The 11,968-nt window shown below is 38.2% G+C and overlaps 1 long non-coding RNA gene across 1 annotated transcript; it reads left to right on the plus strand.

Annotated features, from left to right (window-relative positions):
- Positions 1 to 2,235: 2,235 nt before the first annotated feature.
- Positions 2,236 to 6,986, plus strand: LOC117300015. The gene is made up of 2 exons (XR_004520133.1): positions 2,236 to 4,773; positions 4,909 to 6,986. It is a non-coding gene; the product is annotated as an uncharacterized LOC117300015 (long non-coding RNA).
- Positions 6,987 to 11,968: the final 4,982 nt, after the last annotated feature.

Genomic DNA, 11,968 nt, shown 5'->3' on the forward strand with positions numbered 1-11,968 from the left:
GAGGAAAAAACTGGCACGCACAAATGAGCAATAAAGGTGAGGGAGACAGACACAAACCACTGGCTCCCGTAAGTCTGCCAGGCAGATTTATAATGACATTTAGATTTTAGGCTCGCGTGCTGACCAAAGAAATAAAAATCGGCGATGTTGTTTCATCTTGCACCCGCTGCCAGCCCCGGTGTTTACACGGTAAGTAACTATGATTATCACAACTGGGTCTGAGAATACGGAGGAGGGTTTGGAGGTGGGGGTGAGGGTTGGAAAGGGGGGGGGGGTGACGGGTGTATCTCTTACGTTTATAACCACACCACTCGATCACTTAATACGGGGTTGCGCCTATAACGTATAAGCACTGATTGAAATGTCCTGCCCGATTGCGTCACACTATAACAGGTGATTATTTGTGCGTTCGTTACGGATGAAAATGGGAAAATGATTGGAATACAGAAAAGAGCAACACTAATGAGCGGTTGTTGGACTGACTGGAACACAATATGACGGGGTTTAATTTGTCTTAATTAATAGATGAATAGACGTCATATAAGGTGGGTTGGAAAGCGGTGGTTCGGGAGGGGGTTCACGGCCGGAGGAACCTTTGAGAGGGACGTGGGACTGGGATGAGGAAGGGAAGAGGTATGAGGTGATGTCTGGTTGCGGTTAGGAGGTATTAGGGATTGGATCATATGGGGGAAATTGAATGAAAGATACGGGAAATGAGGAGCAAGAAAGAAAATGAAAGAGAAGAAGATGAAGGCTTCAAAATGGTATTCACACAAATGAAAGGGGGAGAGATGTTGAGGGGGTTTAAAGTATAATAGGGAAATTTGGGTTACAAATAACGAAAAAGGACAACAAATGTTAGGGATGAGGATATATTAAGGAGGATGTGAAAGATGTTGGATGGCGGATGAAGATGCTGATGGGGAAAAGATTGGCATGGATGAAGGAAGGGGACAGGGGTGGTAATCTAAGGATAAGATGTCGAAGGAAATGGGTGAAAGAAGAATGAAGGGGTGTGTATTGGAACAGAAGGGGAGGATTGAGGGGACATACGATGGTGTAGACATGGATAATGAGTAGACATGGATAACGGGTGATGAAGATAGAGGAATAGAAAGAGAGTGGGTGTATGAGATTGAGAAAGGGTGGAAATAGACGAACGAAGGGGATGGGGTGGTTATCAAAGGGTACGTGGGATAACGAGTGAAGGTGACAAGATGAAGGGGACATAGGGTGGATATCGGATGCGTAGAGGATGCATAAACAAGAGGTGGGAATGGAGAGAGCAGCGGGGAAAAGATTGAGGAGAAATTCCGAAAGGGCAAAGGATCGATGGAAAACAGAAACGGGGATGAAGAAAGGGATGATTGTTGTCGAAAGTAAAGGACGTACGACGAAGTGGTTGAAGATACATGGATGGATGGCTGGAAGGGGATAAGGATTATTATAAGGTGGACTGGCTTGGCCGGCATTCGGCCTTAAGCTCTCCTGAACCATCACAACTCCTCAGGAGTATCCATCACCTGTCAAATCGGTGCACATTTTGTACCCATTTAGTTTAACTCCTGAATGTAGGGGCTCCAAGACACTTAAAGTGTCATGAGGAGATTCGAACCCCAGCCATCAGAACTTGAGTATCATGCTCTTGGCCACTAACTGGTAAGACAACCGCTCAAGTCAGTACCAGAGACAGTATGATTGCCATCGACAACAAGTCATTCTACCTAACAGGTAAGACAACCGCTCAATTCAGTACCAGAGACAGTATGATTGCCATCGACAACAAGTCATTCTACCTAACAGGTAAGACAACCGCTCAACTCAGTACCAGAGACAGTATGATTGCCATCGACAACAAGTCATTCTACCTAACTGGTAAGACAACCGCTCAATTCAGTACCAGAGACAGTATGATTGCCATCGACAACAAGTCATTCTACCTAACTGGTAAGACAACCGCTCAATTCAGTACCAGAGACAGTATGATTGCCATCGACAAGAAGTCATTCTACCCAACAGGTAAGACAACCGCTCAACTCAGTACCAGAGACAGTATGATTGCCATCGACAAGAAGTCATCTAACTAGAACACAACCCGAGTTCACGTTTAAAACATACTATAACCAGAACTAAAGGTTTTCGTAATTAAGATCCGGGGAAAATTTAACAGACGGGGAAAACACGAGTGGCAACGACCCAAAACAATACATGTACTGAACATCATTCAACTTTTAAGTAGAAAATAATTTGGGGCATGTTTATTGCTTCTTTGGCGTAAAAAGAACCAATACCCTGTATAGAACACATAAATCAAAATGATTGTTAGACAATAAAGAGTAAACTGGAATTTACATGAATACCTACTAACTCTCAAAATATACACACTTTTTGATCGCACACCCAATGTCCCTGTCATCAAGAAACCCTTCTCGGAAACACACTGTTTAATCACATTTTGTCAAATCCCGTTTTCTGTTTCTCTATTATTAATTAGACAGAAAAAACCACCTTCGGTGGAAGGGTTAACCCAAGTGTAACGACCCCTTCCCTACGATCAAGAGTGATACACAATAATATTCTGCTCTTTGTTGCAAGATTTCTCAATAAATCCGTATTGGAATATAGGCCTACTGAGGAAATCTACAACAATGAAACTTTAGGGACTTCTACAAAAGACAAACTTGCCTGGTTCAATAACAATAAAAACATATAAATTGATTCTTCAAATGTTATTACATCACACAACACCTTCAATGGAATACTTCCTGTAATAACTGGTACAAAAATACAAACTGCATATGATATTTTTCTTATAATATACTATTTCAATATAAACACACACACACATCAAAACTATGGAAAGTTGTACACGTTTGAGCTACAGAGTACCCTATGAATGAATACAAGTAGAAATATACTTTGGATAATACATTTTTATATATCTTTCTTATAACACACATTGAAACAAATACCATACTTTCTGAACTACTTCAACACAGTTCGTGTATAGTACTTAATTTTCGAATACCAAAATATGAACTATAGTATAGTAAATAAAATGATTACCAATAGCTTTCACCTATGTACAAATGAACAGTGTTAAATGAACCTTGATAGAAATTGATACCATCATGTACAAAAGAGAATACAAACTTGCTAAGCAGATATAAGATAAACTCAATAACAACAAACGATTACTACTCCAAAATGTCATGGCTGCATATTATTGCTTGTGACTTAGTTCCCTTGTAATTTTTGCAGGTTTCATAGGAACAATACAAAGTATTCTATCTAAACTTCTAATAAACATGGCACCTATCGAACTCAGTTAAATCTAAATAAACCACCAATTAATGCTCATCACCAGAAATGGAAAAACACACCGGCTCATAATTTGACACAATATCTGTATAAATGTTTATAACTATCAATATGCCTGCCAAAGGTCAAGAAGTCATATTAATATTTTGTATTTTCTTTACAATAACAGTAACTTTGTAAATAATGAATTCATATTTGAGGTACAAAAATAAAAAATATGTAGAGTTTCCAAAGATAATTTGAGATGTTTCATGAAAACAAACTGAGTAACCCTAAAATAATTGATGTTTTTTTGGTAATAAATAAGTAAAAAATAAAGCAACAATATTGAGATATGCTGTACCTTTTTCAACAATATATACAAGTCTTGTTTATGCAGTCAGTAAATTGTGAATACAAACAAAATCTGGGCTCCACCTCTTTATATATATTCAAAAAAAAAATTGTATAAACGAACATCCAGATTTAATAGCTAGCATCCTTGGGCCTTTTCAACAAATTATTAACAAAAATTGTCAGTCGCTAATTAATTTGAAGGGAAAAAAATGAAAAAGTGAAAAAAATGAATAAATGTATAAATAAAAGGGATTACAGAAAAATAGCTGAAATCCTTGGGTCTTTTCAAACAAAAACAGTCAAATATTCTGACGCAGTCATTATTTTAAAGGGAAAACAAATAAATAAATAAAACAGATCTGAGTAACACATAAAGCTATTTTAAATATTTAACCGCTGTATCGCACTCGGTCTGACATAGTAAGGGTTTACATTTGTCAAGCTGATTTATATCATAAAACAAAACTAAACATAAATGGCATACCTCATGAATGAAAATGTTGCTTCCACAAATACTGAACTGTAAATAGTACTACACCACTGAAATGCTTATCATGACAAGCATTTCTTGAATGTGGTTCTGATGTGTAAGAATAGTAGCCTCAATGCTTAAGGCCAAATACTTCCCGGCTATAGTCGCAGATTAATTTGGAAAATTTATGCAAGGAGCCTGGAGTAATGATATTTTGTTTCTGTCAAGTGAAGAGTCAATTTATTATCTTTGATTGATTGGAAGGAACAGGTAAAACAATTCCTTTTCCTTTTTTTTTTAAAGTGATGGTGGTAATAATATTTTTATCATTAGAGGGGGTTTTGAGATGACATTTTTACTTGTGTATAACCTTGGTAGCCCCTGTTCAGCCTGTATTCTTTGTGTAAAAGTCTAACGATTTAAAATTAAAATAAATAAATAATCAAAAAGTGAATCTTACATGAACTATGTATTTTCACTTGTATGTGCCCCAAAAGTACAGAACAATCTTGTATTTCCCACACAGCATGTCAGTAACAAAACAGAATGTAATTTTGTTCAAAAACTAAGGGACACAATGAGTTGTTATAGCTTCCGCATAATAAATCTTAGGGTCAGGAAGGAAGGTAAAGAGGCAGTGTCAGGTCAAATAGGGGGTGGAGAAGGGTCATGTGATGGGTGGTAAATGGGTAAGTAAAGGGGGTGGTGTCAGGTCAAATAGGGGGTGGAGAGGGGTCATGTGATGGGTGGTAAATGGGTAAGTAAAGGGGTGGTGTCAGGTCAAATAGGGGGTGGAGAGGGGTCATGTGATGGGTGGTAAATGGGTAAGTAAAGGGGGTGGTGTCAGGTCAAATAGGGGGTGGAGAGGGGTCATGTGATGGGTGGTAAATGGGTAAGTAAAGGGGGTGGTGTCAGGTCAAATAGGGGGTGGAGAGGGGTCATGTGATGGGTGGTAAATGGGTAAGTAAACGGGTGGTGTCAGGTCAAATAGGGGGTGGAGAGGGGTCATGTGATGGGTGGTAAATGGGTAAGTAAAGGGGGTGGTGTCAGGTCAAATAGGGGGTGGAGAGGGGTCATGTGATGGGTGGTAAATGGGTAAGTAAAGGGGGTGGTGTCAGGTCAAATAGGGGGTGGAGAGGGGTCATGTGATGGGTGGTAAATGGGTAAGCTTCCATGAGTCCTTGCTTTATTTAAGTCAAAAAAATGTCCCCATATCAGAGGAGACCACCCCGCCAGCATGTGACTATGCAAAATAACATTACTCGCCTATTTCTTAAAGAAACTTTCCAAGCAACTTTACCTCTTTTTGAGGGTGATTGTTGTAAGGGGGGGGGGGACCCAATGTCAGGCATTGCTATAGGAAATTCATCACAACATGGTTACTGTAGCCCAAAAACCTGAACATCCCATACAGAGCCATAAACTGTACCAAATGATATGACCAGATACCATCACAAAATCTGGATTTCACAGACTCTTCATAATCTACCTTAAAATAAAACCATCTGACTTTGAACCACAATTTCAAAAACAGATGTTGATTAGTTTACAAGGAGGAGCCCATAGTCAGTGAGTTAAGAGCTGTAGTCAGTGAGTTAAAGACTGTAGCTATCCTACCATCCTACCAGCCACCCAGAGAACCCCCAAACTGTTAAACCATACATTCATTGATCCCTGTACCATTCCCCACATCTGAAGAACCACTCTGCCAACCCGACCACCGTCTCCCGATGGTGCCAGGAGTGTTATGCGAGTGGGTGGTAATAATGAGGGTTTAAGGAGAGGGTGAACGATGGAAGATGACAGCTTACTATCAGCTCCTATACTTGCACCGCCTAGTGGCTGTGGAATCAATTTTGACGTCTGCCTTTATAAGTTTGGCTCCAAAATAGATTTTGAAAAACACAAAAGGCAAGTTTATTTGTGTGAAGTTCGGCTCCAAGAGTTTGAAACACAAAAGGCAAGTTTAATTTGTGTGAAGTGCCAGATGTGATGATGGGGAGGGTATGTTTTGGAGATGAAGTCATAGAAAGAAACTATTCCATCAGGGCATCATCAAGCATTTGTCTTAAGAAAATTATTGACTAGATTTGGACCTTTAACCCTTTATATAGTGAGTGTTCACCAATAGCAATTATTTGCTTAAAGCTCTTTCAGTACCAATTGTATTAGCACATTCTTGTTATCAGGTACAAAACTGAATTAAATTGCATAGCCATATACTAAGCAGCAAGTTTTACCATAATTCCTCTATGGTTTTACTAGCCAAAAGGTAATGATCTCAAGTACTATTAGCATACAACACATTTTTTTCTGACTTGTAACATGTATGTATAGATAGAACTTTCCAGACTACTTTGTCCCCATTTTTGGTGTTGATATTTAACATTCTCATTGCATGGGTGAGATTATACAAACATGAGAAAATCCTGCCAACAAAATCCTGACAACTGGACAGCAAGTTCATCATGGTCTGGAGATGTGACTTGTAACCTGCCTTTGTATACATATAGGTGTAACTTTCCAAATTACACCCCTACTCTATTTACTATTTTCCCCATGTTGGTATTGAGATTTAGGCCTACATTCTCATTGCATGGGTGGGATTATACAACAATTGAAAAACCATTATAACTGTACAGCAATATCCCTATGGTCTGAAGACGAAGCTCCCGAAAAATTGGATGTTATATTTTTAAAGACTCTTTACTCCAACCCTGATATCAATCCAGGCCTACAGGTTTTATCATAAAAAAGAACCGAGTCTCGATGTTGTGGCAAAAGAGTATGAAAGGTGACAGGACTGGACAGAAGGTCAATGAAATATCCTGAAAACATAAAAACCCCAGCAAATAAATCACTAACAAGTTCACAAATCATAAGAATAAGCATAAGCAGGCTTAACTCCTACACAAATGTTTTTAACCAACAGGACTGGGAAAGTACACACATACATAGTATAACAAACATCTGCTTCATGAGGTTCATGCACAAAATGTGCTCCCAAAAACCCCAAACACAACTGTCACCATCCTCCACACAAGACCCCGACATTTCAAGGAACCAAAACTCCCAAAACCTGACAGATTTAATGCAGTTCTTAACTCAAACAGCTTTAACGGTCCACTGCAAACCGAATTCCCCAGTCGGACATGACACCAGGATTTCCCCCCAAAGCAAATCCCTCTCAGGGACTATTTTAAGAAGGAAAAACACTGAACGTGGAGCCACTGGCCGTCGTCGCCTTGAGTAAGCCTGTCTACATACCAAGACTCTAACTATATCCCCTCCTGATATAAAGCCCCCTAGAAGCACAAAATAAAGTACAGCCTAGCCTCTCCATGAATAATCACAATCTTACAGAAGCATTTGTAGGACTTAAATTATGCTGGAATGGCAAAGTACCAATAGAAAAGGAAAAAAAATAATATGTGTGAGGAATTTTGTCTGGTGATGGGAAACAAAATCAGTGAATGGAGGAGTCATTAACTCCACCTCTTTTTTTGACCCGAAATGTTTGTTGGTGAAGTTTGATGGAGTCATATGTTCAGAAGTAATCAGGGAATGTGATAGGTTTGTATAGTATGGTAAGGATTTGCACAACTATTGAAAAAATGCTCAATCTCTTTCTTGACCCAGGAAATGAGGGGAAGAGAGAAAGGGAGAGGGGAGGCAATCCAACAGAAGAAAGATAAGAGTAATGTGTCTAAGTTTAAGCTGGGATGAATTACACTTAGTGGAAAAGGAAGAGGCAGTGTAAGGAGTTCCAAAGTTAAGCAGTGCTTAGGAAGGAACTTTGAAATCGATAAAAAAGGCTAAGAAAAATGAATCTTACTTATAACTTCAGGTTGTTCATTGGAAATTGTAACTATTAACCAAAAGAGGCAATAATTAATATACAACAACCCCAACAAAAATATTGTTACAGATGTTTGCCTTTATAAGAAAGAGGAGAACTACAGCATATAGGCCAACTTCACAATGAAGCATGGACTTACAAGAAACAGCCACAAGAAAATAGAGGAATGTGAAAACAGACTCACCACTAAACTGCAAGTGAGCCGTCCAATATTATCCAAGTTATGCTTACAGGTAGTAAGTCATATATTTTGGCCCAAAAAGGCCATCTTTTCTGCAAAGATTTATGACAAGTGTCCCACAGCTGTTTAAGGGACAGGCAAGAGGAATAAAGAAGAAAATATGAAGACTAAATCATGTGCTATGGAACAGAGGACAGCCTTTATAGTATCAGATGGCTTGGGGGTGCCGTGATCATTGCCAGGGTCAAATGGCCCGACGTTTTATGATGGTTTGTCACGAACATCTTTGCCAAAACTGTCAACTTTTTTATATTAATGTTTCCTTTGAGGAAGGGATCCAGTGGGGGTGGGGTAGAGGGGACACTTAACTTGCATTCCAATGATCAAACAAGTGGTGTGGCTGAGTAGAGTCGGTGACATTGGTGTCTACGTGCCAGTTACAAAAAAGCACAATCCACCAAAATTTAAATTTGCAGAGTTTAAATTTGCTTAAAATTTTTGATATATTTGACCACTCACACCATTTTCTTCTCACACAAAAAATGAGAAATAATTCAATTGAATGTTCCATCCACACAGTTTACATTAACCAATATTTTCTTTAAGCAATTTCGAATTCAACTTGATAGAAAAAACACAAAATCAGACTGCTCACCATGCAGAAAATATTCTTATACAACCCAATATTGTTGCTGGGCAATAACTGACATGGAACCAGCCACAAGCCGTGTGTGAAACTATTCTGTAGGGTCTGGTAATTACTGCTAAGCAAATAGTTCTGCTAAGTTCTGTACTTAGCAGAACTCGGTTAACTAAGCAGCTTTCTGTACACTTGGGCACTATTACTTGAGGTTGCCCAATAAAATGGATTTGTGGATGGATCAAAAATCATCACATGCTTTTAAAAAGTATTTCATATTTGATCAAACACCAATAAAATAGCTCAACAGTGGTCTATTTCAAAATGTGCGCAAAAGTATGTCACATGGAGGTCAAACGAAAGTCATGCCCCTCGTAAAAAAAATAACCCAAATAGCTCAAAATTATCAAATTATTACTCAAAACAAACCGCTTAATAAGCTACATATAGACCTAAACCATTACGGTAATAGGTCTACAATCCCCTTATTGACTGACTATCGGCAGGCCAGTTGTCTGCAAACTGCAGCCCCCTTCAACTTCGACAGGTTTATATAAACTTGAAGGTCCATGACAAGTAATGTACAGGGTTCAGACATTTGGACAGGTGTCTTTCCCACAAATGGTCAGCGTCAGACACTCCGGTGATAAACCATCCATGAGTGATCATAGGCAAAATATTGATGGAAAGGACCCCAAAAATGAAATAAATAAAGTGGCTGGCACCCCACATGGGTAAGCTGGAGTTACAATTCCATAATCCAGATGCTTTTTTAGTTAGGGGGTGGGGGGATAAGAATTGGAAGAAAGTTCGAAACTGGGATCCAGATATTTTGATGCATATTGAAACTATGGCAGTGACAGCATTGGCTGAGGGTACGATTCCACATTCCACAAATGCCTTTTTTTTGGGGGGGGTTAAGCATTGGAAGTACTCTAAAGACAATGTAATGGGCTCCTCTAAGATTATTTCACGAAAGTTTACCCTAAATACAGATGAAAAGGGGTCTTATTTATGCCATTAACAAGATTAAAGTTAACTGGATAAATCAGGGGCGAGGGTCACCGTTGACAAAACAAATCTGAAAGTGGGATCCAGTATCTTAGGAGGTATAAAACGTACATTGAAATGATGGCATTTCCCCAGTTTGATCACCCTTTGAGTTAAATATTCCTAGGAGCTTTTTGAGAGCAGTATCCTCTGTGCTGGAGAAGTAGGTCAAAGACCATGACTTATTTAGTTTTGAAAAAAGTACAGTAATTTGTATTACCAGGTGGACTTTAAAAAGTCTGAATTCAGATAAAAGACAAATATCTTATCACTGGGAACTCTTAAGACAATGTAATGTACTGATTAAGATTGATTCACGATACAAAAAGGTACCCTGTATACAGATGAAAAAGGTGTATAATTTATGCCATAGAAGATACATATAGAAAAGTTACAGAACAGTTTATTATTGGTTTGCAAGTCAGTGGAAGTTGATGACTGTTTCACGAGCAATGATGAATGGGTTCTTTCAACAGTGGCACATCAAACATGCATTAAAGTTTTTAAATTCAAGCATTGTAAGGATGTTTCACTACATCTTAAAGCTTTTGCAAAGTTATCTCAACTTTAAATTGCCATGATTAAGTTTATAATTTGTTTGCAAAGAATTGTTATTTATCGGGATATTGAAATGCTTAATTTAGACTTCCCATCCATTAATCACCCTTCATAACTATAACAATTTTTTTGTGTGCAATTTATGCCTCCTTCTGGTTTCAGTTAATTACAAAAGAGCACTAGTGCAGCATTTCCCTTGGAAAAATATCACTTTTTTTCTGAGAAAACAGATCACCGCAAACGGCTTATTGCTACTGAATGGAGAACAGATGTATATAGAACATGGAAGATTGACCAAAGAACCAGAGAACTGCACAATTACAAAGGTAGAAAGGCGACGTGAAGTCGGAATATAACAATTCAGCCAAACTGGGCAATGATGAATTTTAAAAATGATACATGAATTGAATTTGTGAATCTATACCTTGAGTTTGTGGAAAAGCACTTAATGATTTCATTTAATATTTGTGATTATTGTTCAGCATAAGTTTGATTACGACCATTTTGTCGTTAACATATTTAGTAACATTATACAAATTATTAATCATGTTTCATACAATTACATAATCATGTGCCCTATCCATACCCCCACCCTCCCAAAAAAATAACGAAATAAAATAACGAAATATATAAAACAAAGAAGTTCTACATTTCCATCATCACCCCAGTGACAAAAGCTTTTTGACATGTATTGATTTCTCAAAATGTAGATTATAAGCCTTGAATACCTGTAGAGCTAGTAAAAATAACATAGGGAAAATTTTTCAAAAATCAACTAATTTCTTGTAAGACTTGCGATCGTAGTTCCACATCTTGCAGGAAAATACTGTATCTTAAAGCGCCTTGAACGTCACTGAATGACAGATATGCGCTCTTAATAACATACAAAACTTTCCCATAATTTAAGTTACCGTTGTTGTCTTCATTTAAAGCACCATTCAGAATTACTCTCTTGAATCATTGATTCACTCTGTTGTAAACATCCTTGTATAAAAATAGTGTTTCCTTTTGACTTTCTTATGTACAAAGATCATAATTTACATTTTCAGACGCCTCGAAACGCCTCAATAATATATCACATTTTCTTCACATTTATGATCTTAATTTCCGCTCCAGTGTTTTTTTCAAAGAATACACCAAAAACCCTTAATTGGGTGGAGCCTCCAAGTATAAAACTTTATCTTCAAGTACGCGCTAATCCTCCAGATTCGCAGAATGGAGTGGTGATAAAAACCTATATTCCACGGCTAATATCACTACCTGCGTCTTACGCTCTCTATGGTCACGCGCCAAGTTTGCTTGAAGATAAATATAGTTATCACACGCGCGCTCGTGGAAATACAAAATCACAAGAGTTGTCTTAAAGATACATGTATACCATGTATATTCCAGCAGGTATACCCCATAAGCCCTTTTCACACTGTATCTCAATACAGCCCTGGGGAGGCCCCAGGAGTTTTTTTAAACCCACGGTTACCCCAGCACACTTTCACATTGTCCCCGCCTAGGTCCATATTCCACAGGGTTCTCATTACACGTTTCAAGAATACA

This window comes from Asterias rubens, chromosome 1, assembly GCF_902459465.1.
Source record: "Asterias rubens chromosome 1, eAstRub1.3, whole genome shotgun sequence".
NCBI classification, from domain to species: domain Eukaryota; kingdom Metazoa; phylum Echinodermata; class Asteroidea; order Forcipulatida; family Asteriidae; genus Asterias; species Asterias rubens.